The 26,325-nt window shown below is 39.3% G+C and overlaps 1 protein-coding gene across 1 annotated transcript in view; it reads right to left on the bottom strand.

Annotated features, from left to right (window-relative positions):
* The window catches only part of Me3 (malic enzyme 3), a 194,142-nt gene that overhangs the window by 142,343 nt on the left and 25,474 nt on the right, over positions 1-26,325 (bottom strand). The gene's annotated exons all lie outside the window — the stretch shown is intronic.

Genomic DNA, 26,325 nt, shown 5'->3' with positions numbered 1-26,325 from the left:
GGATTAATTGATGCTTACTCTTTCTGTCTTAATCAACCCCAATTCTTTTTCGAATCCAAGTGTCACAAGAAGAAGGAAATATAAATATGTGAGGTTGCTGTTTTCAGCAAATTCACTCTGCAATCAATGCCAAACCAGGCACTGCCCTAAAACCACTCTGTCACCAACAGCAAGAAAAGGAGATAGGGTTGCATTTCTTGGAAGCCAACAACTTGATTTTCATTTTGGCACATCATGGGGTTTGTTTTTGTTGCTGTTATTCTTGTTGTTCTGGAATGAAGGACAGGCTTATTTTCAGAGCTGAGTTTTTGATTAAACTCAGCATTATTTCTTGAAACAACTTGCTAAATAAATTCTATTGACTTAATACATTCATAGCCATTAGAAACCTGTCCTCCCCAAGAGAGATCCTTGTAGAATACAAATGTAACTGTGCTACTCCTTATTTGGGATATTCTGACCACAAGTTGCTTTTTTAGCCTTAGTGGCCGGACTGATATTTAGCTGGTATTCCATAGCACTCTGAATCAACTGGTCTCTATTATGGTTGGTAGATCCATGCCACACTGGCCATTAGATACTTTGAATATCATCTTTTCTTATTAACTTCTATTTCTACCCTTACCATTTTGAATGAACCAGGCTCTTTGGTCTTTTCATAGCTTCCCTTTGGAAACTCCCAACTTTCTCTAACTCCTCTTAGCCTTCAATGCTCTCAAGTCTGAGAAATCTCCCTAGCCTCATCTTCTCCTTTCCTCATCATGCACATTATTAACCATCCCTCCTCTCTGATTCCACAGAACTGTACACAAACCAATGAGTTGAGAGACATAGGGTTTTTTTCCCCCAACTAAAGGAGCACATCTAAAAAGAGCTAAGTGAATATCATCAGAAAAAAAAAGGCAAGCTAGGAAAGTAAGTCCTTCTAATAAGAGATTTATAGAATCTAAGAGTTGGAAGTTATTCCCATCCCCTCTGTTTATCCTCAATAGATTTTTTCTTAGCTTTAAAGCATACATGTCCAGAGATACAGAAGCTAGTTTTTTTTTTAAACAAAGTTTGTGTGTTTGTGTGTGTGTGTGTGTGTGTGTGTACGCGCGCGCACACGCACATGCATGTGGGTTGTTTTGTTTTACATTGAGCAAAAGTTGATCTTAAAATAATCTCCACTTAATATGTCCTTGGTCCGACTTCTAGAACCAAGCAAAATAAGTTTCCATACTAATTGATGATCCTCCAGATGTTTGAGAAAGGCTCTCATCTGTCTTCTGTCCTTCTAAAAGACAATGAGGGTCCTAGAATCATTCTTTCTGTCCTGCTAGGAAAAGGATTATGACAAATGTACCTATCAGGTATTTCCCAAGTGTCTGGCAGCAAGAAGTTGTTAGAGAGGGTAAATACATTTTGTTACAGAATTGATTCCAGTACAAGAATAAGCAGTATATTGCTTAAGTAGAAGATTGCAACACAAAAGAAAACAGTCAAAAAACCTAGAAGGTATTTCTTAGGGAATGTTCCAAACATTTTGCAATGGATCCTGCAGATTAAAGTTCAGCTGCAGCTTATTATTTGTGAAGTATTATACCTATTTCTTGCAGAAGGATGCAGGGGCAGGCAAAAAATAATGAGTCCACCCACACTTGGTTAATTTAAGAAAAATTCCTAGGAGGGGCCACTATGGGGAGCTGGAGATCATTCTGGAATGAAACCCAATTCTAGTAAAACTAAGTATGCATGAGAAGAAAGCAGTCTGGGCAGTGTCTGAGTTGAGTTTGGAAAGTGATCTTGGAATTTTTCTCTGAGGATCCACTTACAATAGTGATGTTTTCAGGTTGGGGTTTTGCCTGGAGTCACAGCAAATGGACTCAAATACCCTCTAAGCTCCCTCTAGAGGTTGAGGTGTGTAGTTGCCAATGGAGCTAGGGGACTTGGAAGCCTGCCCCAGTGTCCAGAGGGAAGTCTAGATGAATTATCGGTTCTCGAACAAAATCTGTTAGTTGAAAACATTAAAAGCAAAACAAAACTTCCCCATTCTGTAAATATAGCAAGGCTGAGATCAAATGCATTGTGAATATACACTTGTATAAGAGAGGTAGTAAACTGGTAATAGTCTAAAACTTTAAATTAGATACTTTGATTATAACTCATTTGATTATAGCAGCAATGAATGTAAAAAATTCATAACGACTTCCTGGATATGATAAATTCTAAAAAGGCACATTATCTTTTGGTTAGTAGATGGTAGAATCAACATGATCATCATTATAGCCACCAATTATTGAGTACTTTTTATGTGTCAGATGCTGGATAAACACTTTACTTACATTTTCTCCTGTAATTTTCACAAAACCCCTTTGAGATCAATTCTACAATTAGCACCATTTTACAATCCAGGGAGCAGGGATTTAGAGAAGTTAAATCCTTTGTATGAGTTGATTTAGCTAACATGTAGTGATGCTAGGATTTGAACTCAGGTTTGTACTCTTAAGCACAAAACAATGTTTTCTCACTAGAGGAAACTGGATTCAGCAAGATTACTGAGTAGTCCCAGGAACTTTCAAGTGGCACGAAACTAACAAGTGAATGAAAGTATATATGCAGTACCTGATCCATCACGGACATTCAATGAAAACCAGCTCCCTCCCCCTCTGTCAAAACAATGCTGACTACCTGTGTCTTGAGTGAGATTTCAATAGCATAAATACTCCTGAGGAGACAACCTAGTCCATTTAACGTTTGCATCCTGTCACCTAGACCTGTATGCTGCCTTTATTGAGTGCTAAATGAATATTTGCCAGCTGAATCATAGAAAGATTGAATTTCACTAGGCCTGTCTTCAAGGAGCTTATGATCTGCTGGAAATGATAAAATTTGTGCACATAAACATACTGAAACACACACACACACACACCATAGTATGATAGTCAGAAGAAAGTTAAAATATATTAAAAAAATATATAACAGTAATTCCACATTTTCACATAAGACGGAAAGATTTGCCTATGTGCAAGAAAACGTACAAGAATATTGATTGAAAATTTGTTTATCAAATGCCAAATGTCTTCTTTGATATAAAGAGAGCAACTAAGAACAGAACAGGAAGGAAGAGCATGAGGAAAAGACTAACATTAAACAAAGACGAGAGGGGGGAGAGAAAGGGAGAGAGAAGGGAAAGCATATGGAAAAGGTAGGAGACCTTCAATGTTACACAAAACTATAAGAGGTTGTGAGGGGAAAGGAGGAGGGAAAAAAGGGAGAGAATTAAACAACAGCAGAGGAGGTAGAGAGGGAAGATGGGAGGGGAGGGGAGGGGAGGGGGGATAGTAGGGAGTAGGAATGGTAGCAGAACACAACAGTCACTAATATGCCATTATGTAAAAATGTGAGTGTATAACTGATGTGATTCTGCAATTTGTATGTGGGGTAAAAATGGAAGTTCATAACCCAATCGAGTCAAATGTATGAAAGATGATATATCATGAGCTCTGTAATGTTTTGAACAATCAATAAAAAATTAAAAAAAAATAAATAAAAAAAAGAAAATTTGTTTATAATACTGAAAATTGACAACACCTTAAATGTTCATCAACACAAGACTGGAGAAATACATTTTAGTATACTGGCCCAGTAAATGCTACACAATGATTAAAATAAGTGATCTAAACTAAATGTATAATTTGGATGACTCTAAAAACACAATAAGCAAAAAATGTATTGATGTTATACTTATTTAACACTAACTGTGTACAGGGCATTAACTTATGTGCATGGCATGTCTTAATTAATTCATTTTTTTCCTTGAAGCAACCTTTTGAGTATAGGAACCATCACCAAGTCCACCCCAGAAATGAGGAAATCAAATAAGGATACCTACATTTGATATAATTGCCAAAATGCTTAACCATATGCAAATGTAGTACAATTATAAAAACAGGCACAGGAATCATTAAACACAAAATTTATGATAGTGATTACATTAGGGGTGATGAAAGGAAGGGACACGTGACCAGAGAGGTGAATAGAAGGGGCAACAAATGCATTTATACTGTTCATTTCCTAAGCTAGATGGTTAGTGTATAGATATTTTTTCATTCATTATAATTTTTTTTCTATATCTGAAATATTTCATAATGAAGAAAGTGATATATAAGCAGAAACTACATACTCTGAGGGCTCAGAGGAAGGAGACATCATGCCTAAGATTCCATGGAGGAAGGGGCATTTAAATTGAGCCTAAACATGATAGGTAAATCCCAAAGTCATGGGCTATGGATACTTTTGCTTTAAGTCCAGGAACTCTTTGCTCCATGAGCAGACTACACACCTTTTTTCCTTTCTGACTGTACTCTCAGTGGGCCAAGTAGACTTTAAAGGGCCCCCCAAAGGAAAAAAAAGCCTTCCTGGGGCACCCAGGCCTCCTGATCCCAGGGAGTTCTTAGTTCCTGTCTTCTCTGCTTCTTGGTAATAATCACTAATAAGGTGCTTAAGGATTGTGTGTGTGTGTGTGTGTGTGTGTGTGTGTGTTCTCCCAAAGGTAAGTCCTCAAACCCCAAATATTGCCAAACACTTCCCTGAGCTAAATGCTCTTGAAATTAAACTTTTCAATATGTTTTTTGTATCCCTCTAACCTAAAAACAGGTCTAGTCACTTCTTTTATATTGTTTTTATTCTTATTACTGTATTAAATATTAAGGGTTTGGTATTCCCAGTTACATATCACTTCCTATTTCAACTAAATTGAGTTACCTCATAAAATGTCTAAAATGCTAAATCATGTAACATGTGGCCACAAGAGGACTTCTAGGATTTTTCACTGTAAGTATACACCCATCCTGGTAGAACCAAACACACACAAACACTCTCTCTCTCTCTCTCTCTCTCTCTCTCTCTCTCTCTCTCTCTCTCTCTCTCTCTCTCTCTCTCTCTCTCTCTCTCTCTCTCTCTATATATATATATATATATATATATATATATATATATATATATATATATGAAAAGGCAAGAGCTATGGCCAGGACATGCTTTTCTGAATTTCTGGAAACAAAATAAATTTATGAACTATTCTTCCACATGACTAAATGTTAATGAGCTTCTGGTTACATTTGGACCCTACACACATATTTTAGGGCCACAATTTGAGAAGCTGTTACCTCTGGGTCATTGAAAGAGTGCTATTTTAGAGCTGGAGGTGACCTTATAAATCATTTAGAAAAGGATTCTCAAATTCCTGGTGAAACTGATTAGTCAAAAACAAGGGATTGACTGGTCAAAAACAAAGCACCACTCATTTCTATCCATTGCCAACCTACTACATGAGCAACTATGTCAAGCACTTTACACACATTAACTTATTTTTTCCCTTCCCCAAATCTCACAGGGTAGATACTGCTATTGTTCCCATTTTATAGATGAATAAACAGAGGCATTCAGAGTTAAACGAACTGCACAAGATTCAAATCCTGATAGGAGCACTCCACTTGTTCACTTCTTCATAGTGCCTCTTGAATGAGGCACAAATAGTGCCCTGAGGTGGGATGACTCAGTGCAGATCACAGAGCTAGAAAGAATCCACTTGGGTCTGAGTCTGCATTTGACTTTGCAGTGTTGTGGCAGCAGACCAGTGTGTACAAGTACACAGACTGTTGGTGGCAGTGGGAGGTCTTGCAGCACCTCTTCCTCTTCTCTACTCCCCTAGTCAGAACATGTCAGCATCCAGACTCTGACAGGTGTCTTGGGGTTGGGATAGAATGAAGCCCTAATTCATGGATCTGACTCTCAAGGATTCTCTTGTATCACCACCTCCTGGAGTCACAAAATATTCTTGCAGTGGTTTAAGAGCATACTCCTTTGAGAAAATTTTTACAAACAACAAAAAAGAAAACACAAACATCTTAATTGCATGGAATGTATGGAAATGTAGAAGAAAGTAAAATTTATAATCTGGCCACCCAAGGATAATCACTACTGACATTTTGTTACATTTTCCTCTAGTCACTTTTGGACAATGTGGGTATTGTTAGCCATGACTAAAAAGAATGCAATGTTATATCCTGCTTTTTCCCACTAAATATTGTCTATATTTTGATCTACCTTTTGTAAATATCTTTTAAAAGCTTGATAACATACCATTATGCACATATGCTATAATTTTCTTAAACATTCCTCTGGTTAGCATTTATGCTATTTTAAATGTTTCATTATCATAACTAACAGTATAAATTTTTTTTTCCATGAAAAATACCTTTTGTGATATTTACTTGTTTTTCTTGGAAAAATTTTCAGCATGAAAGTACTGGAACTTATCTTCACATGGTGACATTATTTTCAAGCTGTTAATTGTCATTATGGAAATTGGCAAGTTATCACGGGATTTTAAAATGCATTTTCTTTTCAAGAACTATTTTTTTCTAAATTGTACCCAAGGTCTAGTCCTTTGTTAGAATGGGAAATAAGATGGCAAGTGGAAGTACCCTGCCCACTCATGATGTGAGCCGGTCTGAAAGTGGCAGCACCACAAAGTGGTTAAGAAAAAAGGTTGTACCTCAGTGATAAGCCTTCAGAAAGCCCCCAGCCCCAGTCTAATCATTAGGAAAAAACATCAGGGGCTGGGGATGTGGCTCAAGCAGTAACACGCTCGCCTGGCGGCACACGCGAGGCGCTGGGTTCGATCCTCAGCACCACATAAAAATAAAATAAAGATGTTGTGTCCACCAAAAACTGAAAAATAAACATGAAAAAATTCTCTCTCTCTCTCTCTTAAAAAAAAAAATCAGGCAAATGCAGTTGGGAGACATTCTGCAGGACACCTGGCCAGTACTCAAGACTGCCAAGGCCATGAAAAATAAGGAAAGACTGAAGCACTGCAAGATGGACTAGGGAGAGGTGAAAACAATGCAATGTATCCCCTGGATGAGATCCTGGAAGAGAGTAAACTGGTCAGATCCAAATACAGTCTGGAGTTTAGTTAACAGCACTGTACCAGTATCAACTAGTTTGAACAAATGCTTTATGGAAATGATAACAATGTGAGGAAGCTAGGTAAGGGGCACATGTGAACTCTCTGAAGATCTTGACAACATTTTTTTTTATTATTATTAAATCTAAGATAGTCCAAAGTAAGAGTTTTTTTTTTTTTTTTTTTAAGGAAAAAAAAAAGAAAAGATGAAGTACAAGGGTTCTGGAGCCAGTCTGATTTGGTTTTGAGTCCTGGGTCTGGCACTTATTATAGCTGAGTTGCCTTGGACAAATTATTTCTTTAAGCTTCAGTTCATCTATTATATGTGAAGAAAATTACTGGCTACAGGGGGTGGGGAGGTTATAAGGTCTTAACAACACAGATAAAGCACTTGGCATTATTCCTGGTATAAAGTGAGCACTCATTTTATTTGAGGCTTCTTAGTTTTCTCTAAGGTAATTAAGAATTTTATAAAATAAAAATACATGGCTATGTAAAAAAATAAAAAAATTAAATAGCCTCATTAAAACATTAAGGAGACAAACTGTTACATGAGTCTGGAAATGGTAACTGATGTGGCCTTTTGTATTGCTGCTCTTGTTTTCTATGTAGTTTTGGGGTCATTTCTTAAGGATAGATGTAGTGAGAAGACGCAAGGTTTTGAAGACACTCTACAGTTTAGCAATGATTACCAAAAATAACCATCTTACAGATACTCATTGTAAGACATGGAATTCTTTCATTTGAGCTGCTTAGAAAAACAATTTTTTAGAGAAATGAAAATGGTCTATGCTTGGCCTCTATCCAAAGGCAAATTATTTTACTATGAAAGTCTAAGGAAAATAATTTAACCACAAGCTATGTGAGCAGGAGAGGAAAAATAACCAAAGTATAAAGAAAAAATACACCCTGGCTGTTTCATATATATAATTTCTTTTTTGGGTGCGAAACTGCAGCACAGATGTAAATAAAACATGATCTCTAAATGACACATGGAAAATAAATAACTCAAATATAAAAAATATTATATTGCAGTAGAAGACAGTGAATAGATATGGCTGAAGCTGCTATTCAATACCTTTAGACCTGGAATTTAGGTTCTGAGTTCAAGTCCACTGTCCCAGCCAAGAGGTACATAATCATAGACTACCTAACCCCTAACTTTAGTCTCCTCACTCCAAAAAAATGTGATAATATCTATTGAAGACTCTTGTGGAGTTAATACAAAGATTACATGAGATAATGTATGTGAAAAATGCTTGCACATAGCGCACATGGAGGGAATACTTAGCTGAATCTAAGAAGAAATGTTATCTTAGTCTAGGTCTTAAGACATCCAGCATCAAGCTGATCACATGTATGAACTTGTTTTGAATGTTAAAGAATTTGCAATCTTTTTGGTTGAAAACAAAAGATTGCAAATTCTTTAACATATGAAGATTATAAAATAATAAAGTGTTAAATTGAGGGTTAAAACTCTGGTATTACTAGGCACTGTGGCATATACCTATAATCCCAGTGGCTTGAGAGGTTGAGGCAGGAGGAATACAAGTTCAAAGCCAGCCTCAGCAAAAGTGAGGTGCTAAGCAACTCAGTGTGACCCTGTCTCTAAATAAAATACAAAATAGGGCAGGGGATATGGCTATTGAATGCCCCTGAGTTCAATCCCAGGTAACCCCCTCTCTAAAAAAAAAATAAATAAAATAAATAAATAAATAAATAAAATAACATGGTTTTGATTAGCGTCCACTTCCTTTTGGCTGCTAAATTCTGCCTTACTTGTCAACATGATCCCTTTTGGAAGTGGAGAGAAGAAAGAGTTTGTACTAAATATCATACAATAATGAAGGCATAAAATTTAACTTTTGGGTAGGAACCGGATCGTCTGATTAATGTTCTTTTAATTACAGGATTAAAAGAACAGGATTCCAACAACAACAAATTTTTTACCTAGAGAAAGAGATTTTCCACCTAAACAATTTTCTGATGTAACAAATTTTGCCCTTTTAGTGCTAAAATTTCAATATTTTTGGACAAAAATAAAATTGTTTCCACTGCTTCATACTCCAGATTACAAACAGATGACTTATCTTCTTTCAAATCAATAGCACTTAACACAATGTCTGATACCTACTAGATGTTCAATAAATGTTTTATTAAAACTATTTTTATGATGCATATTTATAACCTTGAATAGTTAATGAAAGTGATCTGGTTTTATTCTGTGCTCAGTCATCATTCTGAGCACAATAACTGTATCAACTCATGTGAAGGAAGTCCTGTCTCAATTTGCCTTTGTAAAATGGTCTCAGATCTGTGATTTTTAAATTTTTTTCAGCTTGATTTTTAAGTCTTCTATCTTGTCTTGTTGAAAAGGCATTAGCCATCATTGCTATTATCTTACCTCCTTTAAAGGTCTACCCTTTTCTAATATGTTGTGTATGGAAAAACCAGAGATGCAAATGATTAGAACAGCTTCTAAAAATCAGAGTAAATAGGCTTTCTGCAGGGACTTCAGAAAGTATCTGAACTCAGATCTTTGGATTGAAAATTTATTCTTTCTCCACCACACCATAAGGCTGTAGAGAAAATGTTGATCACACATAAGGGAACAACCATTTAAAGAAGTTCATCATGAGATTCACTTGCACATTGATCTCACTGACTATAAAGGGATCGCCTTTATTTCTTCAAAATATAGGAACCTCTTACAGATAACCCACTTTGAGAAGTTAGTTTCGGCTACTTGTATACCTTAGATGTTTCTTGTTTGACTATTTTAAACTTCAGACACTTTGCTAGTTCAGCTAACCTCTCTGTCCTCCAGGGCCACTGTCCAATTCTCTGAGGTTTTACCAAACGGGTTCCATCTGACCTCCGTGTATTTGTCCTGATGCATGTTCCCATCAGTGTTAGGTTTCTCATGCCTGTAATTGGTTAAATAATGGAACATGGTCCAAGATTCTGACCAGGCCTCCTCCGGAACAAGGTCTGGGTTTGGATCCAGGGTTCAGTTGATGTCCAAGGAATTCTTCCAGACCTCACAAGGGAGCATCCAGACCAAAATGTTTCTGTATTGAGTCCAGATCAGAAAATCAAAACCCACTTATTTGTGCCATCTCCAAATTTCTCCATAATTGCTTTGAGAAAATTGTTTGCCTGCTTAAAATATTCATTTCCTATCTTGACACAATGTTCCTTGAGGTTAATAAGAAGAGAAGCACCATTTTCAGTAATATCAATCCAGGTCTAAGACCAATGGAAAGAAAAAATCGTTATTATTGGCAAAGAATTCATGGGACTTAAGAACAATAAAGGTCAACTGCACCATATTATTTTTTTAACAAAAATTCCCCCTTAGTCTTTGCTAATTTGTAAGCACGATTCTCAAATTCTTAAACAAAAATGTAGGACTTTGAATTATTTACAAATGGTCTGAGAATTTCTCTTGAGTACAACAGGCCAGGATTTGTTTCATCATTTTAGCAAGTTTTTATTTACTTTTTTTTTTCAAAATGTCCTTTTAAATTCAGGGTTTATCCCTCATCTCTCCTATCCTCCCTCCCTCTCTTCCTTTCCTTTCCTTCTTTTATAGCATATTCACGAACTTTAAAACGTAGTTTTGTGAATGGGGCTGGATGAAAATTCAAGCTGACCTAAGACATAAGTTTAAGGTAATGTTAGTTCAACCTCTTAGCAAAATTTAATCACAAAGATTTAAAGGGTTTTCAGGACAAACAACATTCAAATCATAATCTAGATTGAATAATGGGGAGATAGAAGGTCTGCATGAGAGTTGAAATAAGTCAGAATATAAAAATATTTGCTGAATGAACTTTCATATCAATGAGAATAAACCTTTAAAACAGAACATGAAATTATTATTTTATTTTTAAAAGAACTACATTTTTAATACTTATAGGAAATTTATGGATTATCTAATATAGAAAGTTCCAATTGTTAGAACCAATTTCAAGCAATTGTTAGTGGTTGCCTGGGGTGTTGCATTAAATGCTATATTGAGAAGTCAATTGGGACATAGCAAGGAGTGTCATGATTGATGAATGATGTCTTTCATGGTCAGGGGATGATGTGGGGAGTTGCAGGACTTGTGGGAAGACATGTGTGGAAAGACATGTTCCAGATGCTTGTCACTGATTCAGTCCAACCTATGACAACCTTAGCAGAGGAGAAACCTTAAAAGGCAGGGAAATTAAGTATCTGCCAATGATCACATGAACAGTTTGTGATAGAGCTAGGAAATTCAGCAGTCTTGTTTTTTATTTTAGACTCTCCCATCAATGGAAGTCATTAAAACTGTACTGCATACCCTTCTGCCATGGTAGATAATCACAGCAATGATACTAGATAGATTAAAGGAACACAATACCATATCCAGAGATATCTACATGGGTCATGGGTGTTATACAAAATAAAAGACTGCTTGCTACACACTCAGTGTTCTTGTGAGGTGAGAATACCTGATAGTGTTTGTTGAAACATGTGTCTTCTGGTAGATCTGAGAGTTTTCTGATTCAGTCAGGGGCGCAATGCATTTTTATCAGTGCCAGAAGGTCTGTGGAACACAATTTGTGAAACATGGACTTGGTAGAGCTCTTTTTTCCTGACTCTTCTGTTCTATGGCTTTTCCACTCCATACTGATCTTCACACTAGCTCTTCTATTAATAGTCTCTATTTCCATACACACACACACACACACACACACACACACACTATATATATATATATATATATATATATATATATATATATATATATATAAAGAAAAAATACATATATATATTTGTATGTATACATATGTGTGTGTGTAAACATATGTTTTCTTTTTTCTCTTCTCATGTTTTCATGCAGCTCTGGCTACTATTATCAGCCAATGAAAAAGTCCTTCTATTTATTTGGTGAATTAATTCACCAAATCGTTTGATTGGTTTTCTTTGCAGCTTGGTCTTAGCAGCATTTTGGCTATTCTCAACCACTCCCCTGAAAGCATTTTTTCATGTCCTGTGAAAAGCATTAAAAGCTTGGACTCTGAAGCTAAGCTGCTTGTATTCAAATCCCACCTCCAGCTCTTAATAACAGAGTGAGTTTGAGTAAATGACTTTACTTCTTTGTGCCTCAGTTACTATTTCTGTAGAATGGAAATAATAATATCTACCTATTAAAGTTAAGTTTACCATCTTGACTGAGTTAAGCTCAGCCAAGTTAAACTGAGTTAAGCTGTACCCAGACTGCTAATAGACCAATATTTCTGGGTGTGACTGGAGGGTGTGTCTGAAAGTGATAAGCATCTGAATCAGTGGACTGAGTAAAGAAGATCTGTCTTCACCAATGTGGTCAGGCATCATCCAACCCACTGAGGGCCAGCTTGAATAGAACAAAAAGGCAGAGGAAGGGTGAACTGCTTTTTGTGGCTGGGACATCCATATCTTCCTACCATTGGATATCAGAGCTACTGATTCTCCAGCATCCAGACTGCAGAATTACACCCTCAGCTCCCCTGGTTCTCAGGCTTTTGTGTTCAGACTGAGTTATACTCCTGGCTTTCCTGGTTCCTCAACTTGCAGATGGCAGGTTGGGAGGCTTTTTGTTTCTATAGTCACATAAGCTAGTTCTCATAATAAATCTCTTCATATATGTCCATATATATTCTATTGGTTCTGTTTCTCCGAAGAACCCTTACTATTATAAATACCTGATAGCATTGTTTTGAAATTAATTTAGATGAGTTAATAAAAGTAAAGTACTTAGAACAGGGTCTTTTATAGAATATGATCTGTACATCTTTGTTTATCTGATTTTTGGTTTCATACTGTTTGAAGCTACTATAAAGTCAAAAGTCAAATAACCAGGGCATTGACTTAGAAAATGGTAATGTTACAGAAATAACAGCATGAATGTTTGTGATACCCACCACTCTTCCCAATCAATCTATTATTTCACAGATTCTCAGAGGCCCTTTTAGTTCAATAATAATAAGCAGTAATCAAGTGTTCTCTAATGCCCAGATGTGTTATGGAGCACACATTTCTCCTCTGGAGATTGTAAATACCTTTTTCTTAATATAGTAGAGCTCTTCTGGAGAGCTTCCCCCTTCAAAGTCACCACCACCACCTACCTTCCCACATACATAGGCTCTCTCACTCCCCAGAGGCCATGGTGAACATGCTGTTGACTGAGCCAGAAGTGGTCACCTGATTCAAACTACCTGCATCCAATTTTTCTCTATAGTTTCGTTTTGGGACCAAGAGATGGCTTATATCTCTTTGGGGCTAGAACTTTAACATAAACTTGGAGCTGTGGGGGCAGCCATGGAGAAATTCCATATGTAGAAATTGACTTATTGGCAATAAGAGAATCCAGAGGATTCTGAGGGCTCCCCAGGCCCTAGTTCTAATATTCCCCTGGGTCTGCCTACAAATCCACTAACTGTGTCTGCCACATACTTCTATGATTTCTATTTGTCTTAATCTAGACCAAGCTTGTTTTTATTTTAACCAGCAGAGTTAGCACTTACTTTCACCAACAGTGGCTGTAAAATTTGTCAATTTTCTGATGAACCTCTCCAAACCAGAAAACATAAAATTAAGAAGAAACAATATGTTGATCTTGTATTTAGCTTTGAAACCAGTCCTTCATTCTCCCCCTCCCAATGTTTCATCCAACCAGATTATTGCTCTAGGCCACAACTACTATAGAGTTTCTGGAGCTGCTGTTGTTCATAGTAACATCTGGAATATCTAGTCATAGAAAACTGCCTAAGATTGATTTCATTGGTTTTAAAATAGCCCATGTGGAAAACTCAGCTGGTTAAGCTGAGTGATTAGATTTTATTAGCCGTTTAAGTTGGTTAGAAGGTTAAAAACGAATGGATCCACGAATGTTTGTGATACCTACCACTCTTCTGAATTTCTCTATTTCCCTCTGATGTCTTTGAACTTCTACTTTGGTATCAGTGGAAGAGACAGGGCAAATGGGCATCTCTGAGGCTCAGATCATGGAGTGCCTCAGATACTACTGTGGAATGGTGGCTTTATAAGGCAGAGAGAAAAGAGAAAATGTAGCAGACAGAGCCCTGTGTATGTATGGACCATGTGGTAGAGAGAAGATGAGAAGAAGTGGTGGACAGGGATTAGAAGATGACAAGATAGCAAGCAAGAATGCTGTCCTGAAGTCATGGAGTTAACTATGTTCAAACTGTCTAAAACAAACACTTATTTTTTCAGAATTTTTCTTTAGTATAATTGTTGTTGGAAATCCAAATACTTGAACAGTATATGGAACAAAATACAAGAATTCCTACCCACATTGACAAACCCCTCTCCAGACATTAACTATAGTTAACACAGTAGCTGAGATACAGCTCTCTGTGTTTGATGACTGTATTTACAGGACAATGTCTATTTATTTATTTATTTTTTAATGTATCATGATCAGGGAATAGAAAGGTACAGCTGATCATGCGTTCTGAATAATTTGAGGACCCTAAGAAACATCATCATTTGTTTACAACAAGAGAACAGTGATGGATTTATATGGCTCAAGTTCATCATCAGGAACCTCACTCTGGCAAAGCACCAATGTATCTGCTTGTGACTGGGAGAGTGTGGATTTTGGGGTCAAATAGATTGCTAATTGTTGAGTTAACTTTTCCGTGACCCAGATTCCTTCTCCAATTATTCAACTTTCAGCAAATATTAATTAAAAAACCTCCTTCATGCCAGAACTTGTGGCTGGCACCGGGATGCAATGGTCTCCAGGAAGAGGTCCAATCCATGCCCTGATGGAGTCAGTCTAATGAGACAGATATTGGGTCAGGATTTACAAGTAAACATAAAACTGAAATAGAAGGCTGTAGTGTAGTGTTAAGAACATAGACCTTGGATCAAGACAGTTTGAACTCTCTGTTTCCATGTCATCATCTATAAAATGGGTATGATGTGAGTATCTCTGTCCACAGGGTTTTTGTGAAGATAATCTTGAAAAGGGCTTAAAATTATGCTACCTCATATGGCTTGCTATTATTTTCAATAACTGTAGTAAATAAAATGGAGAAAAAGTACTAAGACATGATAGAGGACACTGGTCAGATCAGAATGTTCAGGGACGGCTTCCATTGCTCATTATTAAATTATTATCTCTTTGCTTCAGACCTACTTCTCTATTGTCTGTGTTGTGATATCAGGGGCTCAGATCCTGCAACCACACTTTTGTTTTGCAAATCACCTTTAGGTTCAGCTGTGCCTAGAGGGAACAATAGAGGGAAACTAGAAGCTGGGGAAGAGAGAGAAGGAACTTGTTCCTTCTGGTCTACTCCTGAGAGATTTCTGTGGCTTCCTATACCTGTGAGTGGCACCTAGGCAGTACTTTTTCACTGAACAGCAGCAGTTTCCTTCCTGGGGCAGCTGCTCTGGATAGTGTGCAGTTTTTCTATTATTTATAAAATCCACTTCACCATATTCTACCCCAGAGACACCTGCACCAGCCAGCTGGTGCCCTCCAGCTTCACAGGTCAGGCCCCCGGGTCTCTAGATCTCTTCTCTATGTTTCTATACTTCAATAATTCCAATTCTTGTTTCCTCAGCCCCACAGTGGTAGCTGCTTCCGATGGTTATCCCCCACCTGATGACTTAGAGCAGAGGTCTGGAAACTGTTCTTATAAAGGGCCAGATAGTAAATATGGGCCACATGTTATCTTTGTTCTATTTTTTTCTAAGAAGCTTTACAAATATAAAAAACATTCTTAGTTCACTGGTCATACAAAAACAGGCCATGAATTGAATTTGACCCATTGGCCATAGTTTGCCAACCCCAGTTAAGAGTTTCCTTTTCTCTTTCTGTTACTTTGTTAATAACTTCACACTTTTTTAATATTCATCTCATTATATCCCCTCTGCTCAAGTAAGTGGTGTGGTTTTTGTCTACTGCCTAGACCCTGACTAATGCACTTGGGATCTAAAGGATGACTTGGAGCTAATGAAGTAAAGGGCTACTGAGGACATCGGGGTGGTGTTTTAAAACAGGCAAGAAGATGTTTAAATGCCCTCAGTGGGAGAGTGCAAGGATCCCTCCAGAACTGCTATGCTCAGAGCAGAAAGAGCCACAGTCAGCATGTAACCACTCATGCAAGACCTTGGAGGCCATGTAAAAGATTCACGCTTCTATTCTAAAAACTCTGGAAATCCATAGAAGGGCTTTATGCAGACAGAGTATGGGCTCATAATTGTTTCTTTAAAATATCTTTATGAATAAAATAGAGCACAGCAAGTATTAAGTGATATACTATTTGCAAAATGACTTGTATAAACCTAATAGATGCTCAACAAATCTCAATTTCCCATTTCTATCCCCTTTCTCTACCATGGCTATAAGGACTGTGCTGGATTTCTAAAAACTTTAACCACATTTGCTTGCCTTTTATGGTGTTCAACTTTGGAAGGAGGACTTTTTCAAACAGTGAAAAATCTCTCTACCCATATGCATATAAATATTAAATGCAATTCTTTTATTCTTCCTTGCCCAAGACCACAAATATAATTTTTCAATCAGACACAGTGAAATTACCAAGATTCTGGGAATTATGTACACAGCCATTTGGCAAGCACATTCTTGGCAGTTCTGCTGACTTGTAAAGTCTGCCCTCTCTCCTAACTCTGAAGGATTTAGTATCAACCTCAAAATCACAACCATTAGGACCCAGTGAATATGCTCACGGCTCCTATAACAAGGCCATTCTCACTCACAGATTTAATGTACAGCAGAAGCTGTGTACCTGGATCAAAGTAAAGGTACAGGAGGCTGAATGTGTGGCACAAAGCCTATGGACTTGCAAGTAAAGGGCAGCTTTAATTACACCACACAAAATTACATTCCCAACTCCAGACATAAAAGCAGAATGGCTTCTGGGATGAATTAACATGAAAATATTGCTTTTCCAGAATGTCTATGCCTCTTGTTAATGTTCTCCAGAACCTCTCCATGCCCAGTCACCATGTGCCTAGTCCTGTGCCCTGTGGCCTGGGAGATGATGAAGAATAACTCAGGTCCTGCCCACCAGGGCATATAGTTTAGCGGGGAAGATGGTGGGCATCTTTGGGGTGCTGGCATCTATCTCTGAAGGAACTTACAATTCAACTGGAGAGATAAGATTTAAGTACTCAATTATAAGCCAGCATATGAGAAAGAGTCAACCCTTTGACTCTGACAACAATCACCATGGGAAGTTGGTGTGGCGGTTTGGTTCCCAGCTGTGGCTGAGCCCTATTCCCTGTCCCCATTTCACTTTTCTGCTAATACTGTTGGTGCCATGGGAGCATTTACAAGGCTCTGCCTTTGAGACAGCAGAGGTCCACATTTTAAGACACTGGGTCTGTCTTTCCTAAGCAATGGCTTTCAAATTTTAAAAATTTACGTATTTTAAAAATTTAAAAAATTTTAATGCCCCCAGGCCATATATCAAGACTAATCCAGTCAGAATCTCTGGAGGTGGGACCTCATTAGTATTTATTTTAAATTCCTCAATTGATTATGAGGTGCAGTCACTATTAAGCCCCATTGTCCTATAGTGAGTCTAACCTGAGTTTGTAGACTATTGAATAATGGGGCCTACTTCTCAATCCTGACATCAGTCTTACCAGAGCTCCTAGCAATGGTTCTGTTCTGGTCACCTCTCTGTGTTTTGAAGGAAATGGGCTTGGTAACCAAAGTCAGGAAACAGAAATCCAGACTGTAAATTACTGTGCCTCCAAGCCTCAGTTTTACAGTCCTACTTATAGAAGTAAGTCTATAAGGATAAAGGAAAAACTTCACATGGAGAGAAGACTATAGGTCTAGTATTTTTCCACTGGCAAATAGGGATGAAAAAAATCAAATGTGAAGGAGGTGATGCGGCATTATCTGATTACCCCAAACCTGGAGCCAGTCTGCTCTTATTCCTTGTTGTCCTGCTTTAACACTTCCAATTACACAGGCTCTGCAAAGAGAGACCTGGGAGCCACATGCATGTCCCTTGTTCCTATGAAAAGCTGACTGGTAATACAGAGAATCCAATGGGCCTGACTGATGATTTGTCTTTTGGGGAAAGAAAATCCAGCCCTGGAAACTAGAGCCCCACTATCTTTCTCACTGGGGTCATGAGAACGTCTAGCGTCTCTGAGTTCATGTCCCTGAACTTGTATTCCTTTGTCATAACATTTAAAGCAGCTGGATTATTTATTCCCAGAGGCCTGGCTTTGTCTGTAGGGTTTCAAAACACATTTTGAGAAAAGGAGGCAGCCTTGTATTCATTTATTTGTTTTCTTAAAGAAGCCTTTAACTTTAAAATACAGTTTAAAAATAAATGAATAATTCTTTCAGCTGAGAAAAGAAGGTTGACTAAATGTCAAGTTTTGGACAAGACCTTCCCCTTTGGACAAGATGCCTCCCCATGGGTAGAGGCATCACATTGCTCTTACCCAACACTGGTGTATTTACTGGTTCTAACTTCCTTCATCAGTTGGAGCCTTAGGCACTGTGTGAAGACCAAACTACCGTAAATTTTCCTCTTTGATAGAAAAATATTCCAGTCTACACTGTCTTCCCATATTAAAGTCAGTTCTTACTGCCTTGGATGATTTCTGAGACTTGTGTTCTAATAGTTATCTTCAGAGGTTAAGAATGGCCCTGTAGACACAGGCCAGGGACATCTGAGATTATAAGAAAGGCAATCTTTCTTATTTAATGAGGCAGCCTGTAGAACTGCTGGCTGGACTTACCACCTACTGATGTCTGGTGACTACTGGCCAGCTTTGATGGGTGAAAAATTTTGATTGCAGTTGCATGTGATTAACAGCTTAAATTAGAATTCTTGAGGTTGAATTTTGCTAACCTGCAGCACGACAATGAGGTGGTATGAAGCATGCAGAAGAGGAAACTGGGTCTGAACAACTGAGTCTGAAACACTTGTTTCAGAACTCCAGAACCAGAGGAACTTCAGAGGGTCTATAAACAATGTCTTCCTCGCCACCGATAAAGATCTCAGTCTCCTGATGAAACTTTCACTGCCTTGACCAATTTCAAAAGAGAGTTCATGGCCATCCCAACAGCATATGAACAAAAGACTTGAGCTACCTCTGCTATCAATAAAGGGAAAAAGAGCAAGCAGCAGGACTATGGTTTCTATCAGGAGGCCCTTGCTGACAACATTCGCTTGAAATGTTTTGCAAAGGCAGCTAGACTTTCCAGGCTCAGGCCTCCCACCTCAGTGGCTGGAGCTGGACACCTGGGTTTTGTTTTCCATGACTCTTATAATACAATGGATTGTGCCATTTTGGGGGTTTCCGCAATATGTTCCTGAACTTTTCTTTGCTCCAGAGACAGAATTTAAATAGCAACTTGGTACTCTAAACAAAACCTTCCAAGCCCAAAAGCAATATAATTTTAGGTAAAAACCAAACCTCCTGCAGTGTTTGCTTCAAACAAGTCCAAATGCTAAAAGAAATCAACAGGATGAAGCTGATTTGATCAAATCAGGCCTGTGGCCTTGAGAAAATGCACTCCTTGGCGTCTTTTTGGAATACCAACCTCCAGTATTTCTCTTCAGAAATGGCTGTTGTTTCTTGAATAATCATGTTAGTAAGTCTGAGTCATATGCTAGCGACCTGAGTCAGACCTGAGGTTGGTGCCGTGCAATGCTGCTGGGGGTTGTGGGCAAGGTGAGGCAGCGCAGGTTTGAAAGGAAGCTTGAGATGTTAATCATGATCTTCTCAGGCAGGCTGATCTGGGACCACCCAAGGCCTGGAAAGGAGCAAGGTGAAAGCCTGCAGGTGGTGAGAAGGTGCTCATGAAAGCCTCACTTCTAATGAAGGTGGCAAGGATGGTGGAAAGGGCAAGAATCGGGAAGACACTGGGGTAAAGGACTGTCCAAGTCACAGAGGAGCCCAGACTTGGGGCCTGAGGCTCTGGGAAACAAAGAATAGAAGAAGATTGGGTTTGGGGGAGGGCTGTTATGTACTGAATTGTAGGTTTGGGATAAAACAAAATGCTTAACAAGCAGTTTCAAAATGGTGGTCCTTTAGCTTGGTTTGGGAAGATTCAATGATTTGCCAAAGGTCACACAGCCTATATTTGACAGCTTGGATTTGAAGACAGGGATTTCCAATACTGAATCCTAGCTCTCAAACATTTTGCCCTCCTGCCTTCCCCTTTGCTCACAATAAAGTCTTTGTGGCATGTAGCTCATTAAGAAGAATAGATAATTTAGAGACCTGAGTCAGGATTTTCCAAAGCTAAGGTCAGACCACCTACAAAACTGCTCTAACTTGTAGGTAATGAAACAATGTGAAAGAACTAGAACCACACTCATTATACTATGGACAACAAGGGGGTTAGTAGTTCCCAAGTCAAAATGCAGATCAGAATCTCCTTGTAAACTTTCAAGATTTCCCAGCTCCTTCCCAGACCTACCTAAACAGAGTGTTTTGTTTTCAAAGTTCTTCAAGTAATTCTGATGCTTCTGAAACTCTTAGAAGATAATAAGTACTATTACTACTAATAGGCACTGCACTGCAGAATATTGCAGATGAAGAAATTGAGTCTCAGAGAACTTAAATACCTTGCCCACAGACCCATAGTGGCTGCCATGCCAGCTTAGGTATGCCTAACTCCAAAGCCATGGTAGTATAGACTGGTACCTTGAAAAGTGATGAGTTTAAGAGATGCTGGGAGCCTTTTCTGGGTGATCATTTTTACTTGGGCCTCACAGTTTGTTGTAGAAATAGTAGGGAATACTGAACCCATACAGTAATGGAGGAACCAAGAAGTAAAACTAGAACACTGTGTGGAAGTGGGAAGAGCAGGCTCTGCTGGGCTGCATACCTGGGGCTTGCTTCCCTGTGCTCCTTCTGCCTATTCCTCACACCACAGTCACTAGATTTACTCTTTCACTTTACCAGGACTTCCTAGAAAGCACAGACACTTGGGCATCAGTCTTCGGGCTCCAGGCTTGACTGCTCTGTTCACTGTCCTGCTCACTTTCAGCCTCCAAATCTGCAGATTGAGGAGCTGCTCTATACCTTTCCATTCCAGCACCACATGCACTGATTCTCTGGCCATGTGCTGGAGAGCTGGCCAAATCAGTGATAACCCCATGGTGAAGGAAGGAAGCCCACAGGGGCAGAGCCACCCTCCCAAGGCCTTGGTTGAGCACAGGTGATGAGTGGTGGCGAAGGTGAGCAGTTCCCTTGGGAGACTTGGCAGTTGCACAAATTCCTCTTGTGTGTTCCTCCTTCTCAGAAGCCCAGGCCCTGCAGCAGGGCTGTATTGACAGGAAATGTACAGGGACGAAGGGCTTTCAGAGTTCACTTCCCTCAGCCTTCTCATTTGTGAGTCAGTCACCACGGCTAAGAGGCAGCACTTAGTCACTGTCCTCTCAGAGCACCACATGGGACCCCATGCCCAGGGACAGTTTGGGATGTTGAGGGTTCCCACAGGAAAATGCTGTGGGTTTCTGATAAGTATGTCACTAATGACTACTGAGTCACTATCAAGCATTGTGTGGCCTGGCTGAGGGATTTTTTTTTTTTTTTTTTTTTTGGTCTTTGACCACAGAAACTCCTCTCTGCAAAATCTAAAACTGCTTTTATAGTCACCAATTAGTTTATTGTCACACAAAAGAGATGTGACCACAGGCATAACACAGTGACAAACTGATATTTAATCACTTTCCATATACCAGGAACTGTTCTGAGAGCTTCAGGTGCATTAGGTCATTTACTTCTTGTAATAGCCACATGAGGGGTACTATTATTAACCTTATTTTATAAGCTAGGAAACTGAGCACAGCATGCTTACATAGTCTTCTCAAAGTCCTATAGTTTGGGTAGGCAAAGCCTGAATTCAAACCTAGGTTGTTATGGTTTAGATATGAAGTGTCCCCCCAAATCTCATATGTGAGACAATTGAAGAATGTTCACAGATGAAATGATTAGATTATAAGAGCTACAACCTATCAGTGGGTTAATCCACTTGGATGGATTAACTGGGTGGTAACTATAAGTAGGTAGGGTGTGGCTGGAGGAAGTAGGTCACTGGAGGCGAGACTTTGGGGTTTATATTTTGTCACTGGTGAGCAGAGTGCTCTCTCTCTTTCTGCTTGCTAGTTGCCATGTTCTGAGTTGCTTTCCTCTGCCAACTCTTCTGCCATCATGGTCTGCCTCACCTTGGGCACAGAGTTGAGCTGCCCACTGATCATGGACTGAACCTCTGAAATCATGAGCCCAAACAAACTTTTCCTTCTTTAAGTTGTTCTTGTCAGGTGTTGTGGTCACAGGAACACAAAGCTGACTGAATCACAGATAGTACTTGTTGTTGGGACCCTGCTGTTAAATGCCACTGTTATGGTTTGAATGTGAGGTGTTCCCCAAAAGCTCACATGTAAGACAATGCAAGAAGATTTGGAGAATAAATGATTCGGTTGTGAGAGGCTTAACACAATCAGTGAATTAATCCCTTGATAGAGATTAACTGAGTGGTAACTGAAGGTGGGTAGGGTGTAGCTGGAGGAGGTGGGTATTAGGGGCATGGTTTTGGGGTATATATTTTGTATATGGAGAGGGTAGTCTTTCTCTCTCTGCTTTCTGATCATCATGTGAGCCATGACCCTCTGCCACATCTTCTGCCATGCTGTTCAGCCTCACCTTGAGCTCTGAGGATTGGAGCTGGCTGTGTATGGACTAAGACCTCTAAAACCATGAGCCCTCAAATAAACTTTTCTTCCTCTACAATTGTTTTGCTGGGTCTTTTAGTCACAGCAGCAAAAAAGCTGACTAAAACAGCCGACTTTCACTGTCTACATTAAAATAACTAGAAAGTAAGGACATGGAGGTAGAATATAAGAGAGAAGATAAGGTGCAAGACAGGCTGTTGAATGATGTTGAGATTTGTTGGGGTGGTAGCAAAGGAGAGGAAGATACCTACACAGTGATCTGGGCTAAAAATGCAGATTCTGAAACCAAAGTGCATGCTCTTCCCAAGCCAGATGACAACAAAGAACAGTGCTAGGGAATCCCAGAGGAGGAAGATAGCATATACATCAGATGAAGTCATGAGGGGTTTTCATAAGATGGAATCATCGACCAAGGACCTTAGGGCTTTCTAGGCACAAATAAAGATAGAGGGGTTTGGAAGGTTTTTTTAGAAGGTGGAATGGCTTAAGCAAAAGCAAAGACTTAGGGACAGTAAGAGTGAGAAGTTGTACTTTCTTGGATCGAGGGGTGAAAGGAAGTAATGGGGGAGCTAGGCTGGAGAAGTCTGATCACAGGAAATGTCAATGACAGCCTAAGAAGACAATTTCATTTGTTAGGCAATGGAAGCTGTACATTATTCCAAACAGGACAATTCAGGACAGAGCAAAGCCTTTGGAAGCATCTTGCAGTAGGGTGTGGGGCCAACTGATACTGGAGCAGAGCAGCAAGCAGGGAGACCAGAGAGAAGAGTGCTGGACTGACAATTAGCATACAGTGATACATGGACCACAATGGTGGCACCAGGAAGCAAAAAGTGAAAAACACTGGAAAGGAAGAATTGACAGAATTTTGGGACAGAGAACATGTGGGTGGTGTGGGAAGCCACTCCTGAGCTATTTAGTGTCTTCACTCGGCCTTGAGCCAAGGAGATTTTGGTCTGGTACTGCACGCTATTTTGTGGTCCCTCCTACTTAATGGATACACAATGCCCAACTTCAGTCTTCGCTGGGCTAGGAAGGCTGCTCTCATAGCTCTGGGATTGGACGTGTCCCATTGGACCTGGACAGCCCACCTCCTACCTTATTTGGCAGAAGAACATTCTATGGAAAACCTTTAAAGTTTCTCCCATATATAAAAAAGCAAACACGGGCTCTCGCTCTCTCTTTCCAGCATGGAACTCGACCTTGCTTTCTAAAATTACTTTCTGTGTCATGTGGTTTAATTGCCGCCTTCTTTTCTTACCTTTATTTCACAGCCAGCCCACTTCACCCAGAGGAACCCCAAATTCCATCACCTTCACAGGACATGGGCGAGAGGGTGGAAAGGGATAGAAGGAGTTATAGCATCAAGGTGCTCACTCTTGAGTGTCTCTGGGAATAGGCAGGAAGGAATTGAATTTTATCTGAGACAGTTTAGAATCTTGGAGGTGGGTGATATCCCAGGGATGCAGCAAAGAATGTGGGCTGTGTGCTGCTTCTAGCTCCCAGTGGACTGGACTGAAGCCAAGGGATAGTACATACCACTGAGGCATTGTCTACTGTACTAGCACCCATACTTCTTTCTGTACAATTAAGTACTGTTCATAGAAGAGGGATTAAGAACACAGAATCTACAGCCAGAGTGCTCTGATGTGACTCCCAGCTCAACTTTAGCGATTTACTTCTTTGGACCTCAGTTTCAATTTCTAAAAAATGGGAATAAGAGCAAAAGGTAAGTGACATCAAAATGTATGAGACATCAATGAATTAATATATGTACAATGCCTAAAACAGCACACAGGAGATGCTACACGAGTGTTAGTGTATGGTATAATTAAAGTCAATATAAACAATACTTTTATGCCTTTCAAGCTGCATTTACATTTGCCATTTGATTAGGTTGTCATGGTGATGCTGTGAGGGTACATGCCCACCACCTCAGCTGGGAACTTGGACTCCAAGCAGTTATGTGGCCAAGCTGAGAGGAGTGCAAGGCCATGGGCTCATGTCATTGGGTAGGTCTGCCACCTCACTGCCTTTCAAGTCCAGGATGGAGGAGAGAAAAGCAACCATAATTTCCTTATTCAGCTATTCAACCTCATACATTGCATCAACTCAGTCCCTAAATCTCTCCTAAAATACTTTCTTCTTTTATTTCAACCTACAGAGAGGAGGAAGAAGGAAAGGAAGAGGAAGACCATAAGAATACAAATACAGTAAATTCTGGAAGGGATATGGGGGAAAAAGAACACTTTTATATTATTAGTGGGATTGTAAATTAGTGCAGCCACTGTGGAAATCAGTAAGGAGATTCCTTAAAAGATTTGGCATGGAACCACCATAGGACCCAGCTATACCACTTGTCAGTATTTATCCTAAAGAATTAAAGTTATCATGCTATAGTGATATATGCATACCCATGTTTATAGTAGCACAATTCACAGTAGCCAAACTGTGGAACCAGCCTAGTTGTCGATAGCTAAACGGTTAAAGAGATGTGGCATATACACATACACAATGGAATTTCATTCAGTCATAAAAAAGAATGAAATCATGCTAAGTAAGCCAAACTCAGAAAGTCAAGGGTCATATGTTTTCTCTTACATGTAGAAAGAGAGAGAGAGAGAGAACGAGAGAGAGAGAGAGAGAGAGAGAGAGAGAAAACAAAGAGGTTGGGGGGAATCTAGTGGAAACAGAAAGGAGGCAAGTTCAGTAGAAGAAGGAGATGGAGGGGGGCGGAGGGAAGAAGGAAGCACTGGGGAATTAAATTGCCCAACTGTACTGTTATATTGTGTGTATGTATGAAGATTTATCTATTTATCCTAAAGAATTAAAGTTATCATGCTATAGTGATATATGCATACCCATGTTTATAGTAGCACAATTCACAATAGCCAAACTGTGGAACCAGCCTAGTTGTCCATGTATACTCTCATGTATAATGATAATGCACCAATAAAAAGAAAAAGAAAAAAAGGAGGGAGGAAGAGAAGAGGGAAGAAAAAAATGGAAAGCCTGTGACAGGTATTCAGAGAAGTCTCCTCTCTGCGTGTGAACCACTGTCATCCCCTCCAGGACTGTCTTCTTACTCTAACTGCCAGCAGCCTGAGCAGCCATGAGCACATCCTGACATCCTCACCGTGAGGATCGCATCAGCATGTGGGCGGCAGCCCCTTGGGAGGGCATCTTGAAACCTAGACTCCCTGTCTTCTTAGTTCACAATCACATCACAGGGTTCTCCATCTTACTTGGCACTTAGCTTACCCATCTCACAGCAAAGCTGCAGACATGGGTTTTAAATAAATTATTGTGCCTACAAAAGAGCACCATCTAAAAAACAAAGAATGACTGGTAGCACATCATGACACGGAATACCTGAGGCATTGTCTACTGTGCCCAAAGGCTCAAGTCAGAGAGGATCACATTCCCATGATAGAAAATGGTTCTGTGTTTTTTTTTTTTTTTGTCTTTCTATTTTGGTTTTTATTCTGAAAATGGCAGGGTGCTGCCTGGGTGGGGGGATAGATAGCAGCTGGTTTGTATATTGTCTTCTCTCTGGGAAACCTTTTGGAAGGTTTCTTTGATTACTGTCCTCGACTTGCTCCCCTAGAAAAAGCTGATGCTGTGATTGTTGATAAGGAATAATAGCAG

Source organism: Callospermophilus lateralis, chromosome 2, assembly GCF_048772815.1.
Source record: "Callospermophilus lateralis isolate mCalLat2 chromosome 2, mCalLat2.hap1, whole genome shotgun sequence".
Taxonomy (NCBI): Eukaryota; Metazoa; Chordata; class Mammalia; order Rodentia; family Sciuridae; genus Callospermophilus; species Callospermophilus lateralis.
The sequence above is the reverse complement of the archived record's forward strand: the minus strand, read 5'-3'. Positions and strand labels throughout refer to the sequence as shown.